Raw genomic sequence first — 6,114 nt, forward strand, 5'->3', positions numbered from 1 at the left:
GAAAATTCTCCTTCTCTCTCATCTCCTTCTGTTTATTAATCTACTAACATCTCTTCCTCACATCACTCACCAAAAATCCGAACTCCCTCTCTCTTTGAGTTCAGATTTTCTCTTCTTCTTTTCATCTTCAACTTACATAAGGGAACCTCTATACCTGGGTAAAAAGGACCCCTATTATTATTATTTTTCTATCCCTCTTTTTCATATGAGAAGGAGCAAGGACAAGAACATTCTTGTTGAAGCAGATCCAGAACCTGAAAGGACTCTGAAGAGGAAATGAAGAGAAGCTAAATTACAACAATCCAACAAGCACCTTTCAGAAATTTTTGAACAAGAAGAGGAGATGGCAGCCGAAAATAATAATAATGCAAGGAGGATGCTTGGTGACTTTACTGCACCTAATTCCAATTTACATGGAAGAAGCATCTCCATTCCTGCCATTGGAGCAACCAATTTTGAGCTGACACCTCAATTAGTTTCTCTGATGCAGTAGAACTGCAAGTTTCATGGACTTCCATCTGAAGATCCTTTTCAGTTCTTAACTGAATTCTTGCAGATATGTGATACTGTTAAGACTAATGGAGTAGATCCTGAAGTCTACAGGCTCATGCTTTTCCCTTTTGCTGTAAGAGACAGAGCTAGAGTATGGTTGGACTCTCAACCTAAGGATAGCCTGAACTCTTGGGATAAGCTGGTCAAGGCTTTCTTAGCCAAGTTCTTTCCTCCTCAAAAGCTGAGTAAGCTTAGAGTGGATGTTCAGACCTTCAGACAGAAAGAAGGTGAATCCCTCTATGAAGCTTGGAAGAGATACAAAGGATTGACTAAAAAGTGTCCTTCTGACATGCTTTCAGAATGGACCATCCTGGACATATTCTATGATAGTCTATCTGAATTGGCTAAAATGTCATTGGATACCTCTGCAGGTGGATCCATTCACCTAAAGAAAATGCCTGCAGAAGCTCAAGAACTTATTGACATAGTTGCTAATAACCAGTTCATGTACACTTCTGAGAGGAATCCTGTGAGTAATGGGACGCCTATGTAGAAGGGAGTTCTTGAAATTGATACTCTGAATGCCATACTGGCTCAGAATAAAATATTGACTCAGCAAGTCAATATGATTTCTCAGAGTCTGAATGGAATGCAAGCTGCATCCAACAATACTCGAGAGGCGCCTTCTGAAGAAGAGGCCTATGATCCTGAGAACCCTGCAATAGCAGAGGTAAATTATATGGGTGAACCTTATGGAAACACCTATAATCCATCATGGAGAAATCATCCAAATTTCTCATGGAAGGATCAACAAAAGCCTCAACAAGGCTTTAATAATGGTGGAAGAAATAGGTTTAACAATAGTAAACCTTTTCTATCATCCACTCAGCAACAGACAGAGAATTCTGAGCAGAATCCATCTAGCTTAGCAAATTTAATCTCTGATCTATCTAAGGCCACTGTGAGTTTCATGAATGAAACAAAATCCTCCATTAGAATTTTGGAAGCACAAGTGGGCCAGCTGAGTAAAAGGATCACTGAAATCCCTCCTAGTACTCTCCCAAGCAATACAGAAGAAAATCCAAAAGGAGAGTGCAAGGCCATTGACATAACCACTATAGCCGAACCTGTAAAGGAGGTTGAGGACGTAAATCCCAGTGAGGAAGACCTCCTGGGATGTCCAGTAATCAATGAGGAGTTTCCCTTTGAGGAACCAAAGGAATCTGAGACTCATCTAGAGACCATAGAGATTCCATTAAACCTCCTTATGCCCTTCATGAGCTCTGATGAGTATTCCTCTTCTGAAGAAAATGACGATGTTACTGAAGAGCAAGTTACCAAGTACCTTGGTGCAATCATGAAGCTGAATGCCAAATTATTTGGTATTGAGACTTGGGAAGATGAACCTCCCTTGTTCACCAATGAACTAAGTGATCTGGATCAACTGACATTGCCTCAGAAGAAACAGGATCCTGGAAAGTTCGTAATACCTTGTACCATAGGCAACATGATCTTTGAAAAGGCTCCGTGTGACCTTGGTTCTGGGATAAACCTCATGCCCCTCTCTGTAATAGAGAAACTGGGAATCTATGGGGTGCAAGCTGCTAAAATCTCATTAGAGATGGCAGACAATTCAAGAAAACAGGCTTATGGACAAGTAGAGGACGTGTTAGTAAAGGTTGAAGGCCTTTACATCCCTGCTGATTTCATAATCCTTGATACTGGGAAGGATGAGGATGAATCCATCATCCTTGGAAGACCTTTCCTAGCCACAGCAAGAGCTGTGATTGATGTTGACAAAGGTGAATTAGTCCTTCAATTGAATGAGGACTCCCTTGTGTTTACAACTCAAGGTCATCCATCTGTAAACATGGAGAGAAAGCATAAGAAGCTTCTCTCAAAACAGAGTCAACCAGAGCCCCCACAGTCAAACTCTAAGTTTGGTGTTGGGAGGCCATAACCAAACTCTAAGTTTGGTGTTGAACTCCCATATCCAAACCCTAAGTTTGGTTTTGGGATGTCTCAACAATGCTCTGAACATCTGTGAGGCTCCATGAGAGCCCACTGTCAAGCTATTGACATTAAAGAAACGCTTGTTGGGAGGCAACCCAACTTTTATTTATCTAATTTTATTTTTCTTTCATGTTTTATTAGGTTCATGATCATGTGGAGTCACAAAATAAATCTAAAAAATTGAAAATGGAATAAAAAATAGCAGAAGAAAAATCACACCTCGGAGGAAGACCTTACTGGCGTTTAAACGCCAGTAAGAAGCATCTGGCTGGCATTCAATGCCAGAACAGAGCATGGTTCTGGCGCTGAACGCCCAAAATGGGCAGCATCTGGGCGTTTGAACGCCAGAATTGCACCCTGAAGAAGAACTGGCGCTGAACACCCAAAACAAGCATGGTTCTGGCGTTCAACGCCAGAAATGGGCAACAAATGGGCGTTCAACGCCCAGAACAAGCACCAATCTGGCACTGAATGCCTAAAGTTGTGTGCAATGGCATTTTGCATGCCTAATTTGGTGCAAGGTTGTAAATCCTTGAACACCTTAAGATCTGTGGACCCCACAGGATCACCTCAGGATCTGTGGACCCCATAGGATCCCCACCTACCTCCACTCACTTCTTCTCACCCCTCTTTCACACAATCCCATAAACACTCTTCCCCAAAACTCTTCACCAATCACCTCAATCTCTCTTCCCTATCACCACTTCACCACTCACATCCATCCACTCTTCCCCATAAACCTACTTCATAAACCCCACCTACCTTCAAAATTTAAAATCAATTTCCCACCCAAAACCCACCCTTATGCCGAACCTTACCCCGTCCCTTCCCTATATAAAGCCCTCCATTCTTCTTCATTTTCACACAACACAACCCTCTCTTCCCCTTCTTGGCCGAATACACCCTTCCCCCTCTCCTCCATATTTTCTTCTTCTTCTTCATCTATTCTTTCTTCTCTTGCTCGAGGGCGAGCAATATTCTAAGTTTGGTGTGGTAAAAGCATAAGCTTTTTGTTTTTCCATTACCATTGATGGCACCCAAGACCGGAGTATCCTCTAGGAAAGGGAAAGGGAAGACAAAAGCTTTCACCTCCGAGTCATGGGAGATGGAAAGATTCATCTCCAATGCTCATCAAGACCAATTCTATGATGTTGTGGCCAAGAAGAAGGTGATCCCCGAGGTCCCTTTCAAGCTAAAGAGAAATGAGTATCCGGAGATCTGACATGAAATCCAAAGAAGAGGTTGGGAAGTTCTAACAAACCCCATCCAACAAGTCGGCATCCTAATGGTTCAAGAGTTCTATGCCAATGCATGGATCACTAGGAACCATGATCAAAGTAAGAACCCGGATCCAAAGAATTATCTCACCATGGTTCGGGGGAAATACTTAGATTTTAGTCCGGAAAATGTGAGGTTGGCGTTTGACTTGCCTATGATGCAAGGAGATGCATGCCCCTACACTAGAAGGGTCAACTTTGATAAAAGGTTGGACCAAGTTCTCATGGACATATGTGTGGAAGGAGCTCAATGGAAGATTGACTCAAAAGGCAAACCGGTTCAACTGAGAAGACTGGACCTTAAGCCTATAGCTAGAGGATGGTTGGAGTTCATTCAATGCTCAATCATTCCCACTAGCAACCGGTCTGAAGTTACTATAGATCGGGCCATCATGATCCATAGCATCATGATTGGAGAAGAGGTGGAGGTTCATGAGATTATACCTCAAGAATTCTACAAGGTGGCTGACAAGTCCTCCACTATGGCAAGGTTAGCCTTTCCTCACCTCATCTGCCATCTATGTTACTCAGTTGGAGCTTTCATAGAAGGAGACATTCCCATTGAGGAAGAGAAGCCCATCACTAAGAAAAGGATGGAGCAAGCAAGAGAGCCCTTTCATGGATCTCAAGAGACGCATGAAGCTCATCACCATGAGATCCCGGAGATGCCTCAAATGCATTTTCCTCCACAAAACTATTGGGAGAAAATCAACACCTCCCTAGGAGAATTAAGTTCCAACATGGGACAATTAAGGGTGGAACATCAAGAGCACTCCATCATCCTTCATGAAATAAGAGAAGATCAAAAAGCAATGAGGGAGGAGCAACAAAGACAAGGAAGAGACATAGAAGAGCTCAAGGACATCATTGGTTCCTCAAGAAGGAAACGCCACCATCACTAAGGTGGACTCATTCCTTGTTCTTACATTCTCTGTTTTTTGTTTTTTCTATGTTAAGTTCTTATCCATGTTTGTGTCTTATTACATGATCATTAGTAATTAGTAACTATGTCTTAAAGTTATGAATGTGCTATGAATCCATCACCTCTCTTAAATGAAAACGGTTTTAATTCAAAATAACAAGAAGTATATGAGTTTCGAATTTATCCTTGAACTTAGTTTAATTATATTGATTTGGTGACAATGCTTCTTGTTTTCTGAATGAATGCTTGAACAGTGCATATGTCTTTTGAAGTTGTTGTTTAAGAATGTTAAATATGTTGGCTCTTGAAAGAATGATGACAAGGAGACATGTTATTTGATAATCTGAAAAATCATAAAAATGATTCTTGAAGCAAGAAAGAGCAGCAAAGAACAAAGCTTGCAGAAAAAAAAAAGAGAAAAAAAATAGCAAAAAAAAAGAAGAGAAAAAGCAAGCAGAAAAAGCCAAAAGCTCTTAAAACCAAGAGGCAAGAGCAAAAAGCCAATAACCCTTAAAACCAAAAGGCAAGGGTAAATAAAAAGGATTCCAAGGCTTTGAGCATTAGTGGATAGGAGGGTCTAAAGGAATAAAATCCTGGCCTAAGCGGCTAAACTAAGCTGTCCCTAACCATGTGCTTGTGGCGTGAAGGTGTTAAGTGAAAACTTGAGACTGAGCGGTTAAAGTCAAGGTCCAAAGCAAAAGAAGAGTGTGCTTAAGAACCCTGGACACCTCTAATTGGGGACTTTAGCAAAGCTGAGTCACAATCTGAAAAGGTTCACCCAATTATGTGTCTGTGGCATTTATGTATCCGGTGGTAATACTGGAAAACAAAGTGCTTAGGGCCACGGCCAAGACTCATAAAATAGCTGTGTTCAAGAATCATCATACTGAACTAGGAGAATCAATAACACTATCTGAACTCTGAGTTCCTATAGATGCCAATCATTCTGAACTTCAATGGATAAAGTGAGATGCCAAAACTATTCAAGAGGCAAAAAGCTACAAGTCCCGCTCATTTTATTGGAGCTATGTTTCATTGATAGTTTGGAATTTATAGTATATTCTCTTCTTTTTATCCTATTTGATTTTCAGTTGCTTGGGGACAAGCAACAATTTAAGTTTGGTGTTGTGATGAGCGGATAATTTATACGCTTTTTGGCATTGTTTTTAGTATGTTTTTAGTAGAATCTAGTTACTTTTAGGGATGTTTTCATTAGTTTTTATGTTAAATTCACATTTCTGGACTTTACTATGAGTTTGTGTGTTTTTCTGTGATTTCAGGTATTTTCTGGCTGAAATTGAGGGACTTGAGCAAAAATCAGATTCAGAGGTTGAAGAAGGACTGCTGATGCTGTTGGATTCTGACCTCCCTGCACTCAAAGTGGATTTTCTGGAGCTACAGAACTCAAAA

At 40.9% G+C, this 6,114-nt stretch overlaps 1 non-coding gene across 1 annotated transcript; it reads right to left on the reverse strand.

Annotated features, from left to right (window-relative positions):
* Positions 1-739: 739 nt before the first annotated feature.
* Positions 740-847, reverse strand: LOC148555606 (small nucleolar RNA R71). The gene has a single exon (XR_015886828.1). It is a non-coding gene; the product is annotated as a small nucleolar RNA R71 (small nucleolar RNA).
* Between the last annotated feature and the right edge of the window lie 5,267 nt (positions 848-6,114).

The sequence above is a fragment of the Arachis ipaensis genome, chromosome B6 (assembly GCF_059453495.1).
Source record: "Arachis ipaensis isolate K30076 ecotype BB chromosome B6, ASM5945349v1, whole genome shotgun sequence".
Classification (NCBI taxonomy): Eukaryota; Viridiplantae; Streptophyta; class Magnoliopsida; order Fabales; family Fabaceae; genus Arachis; species Arachis ipaensis.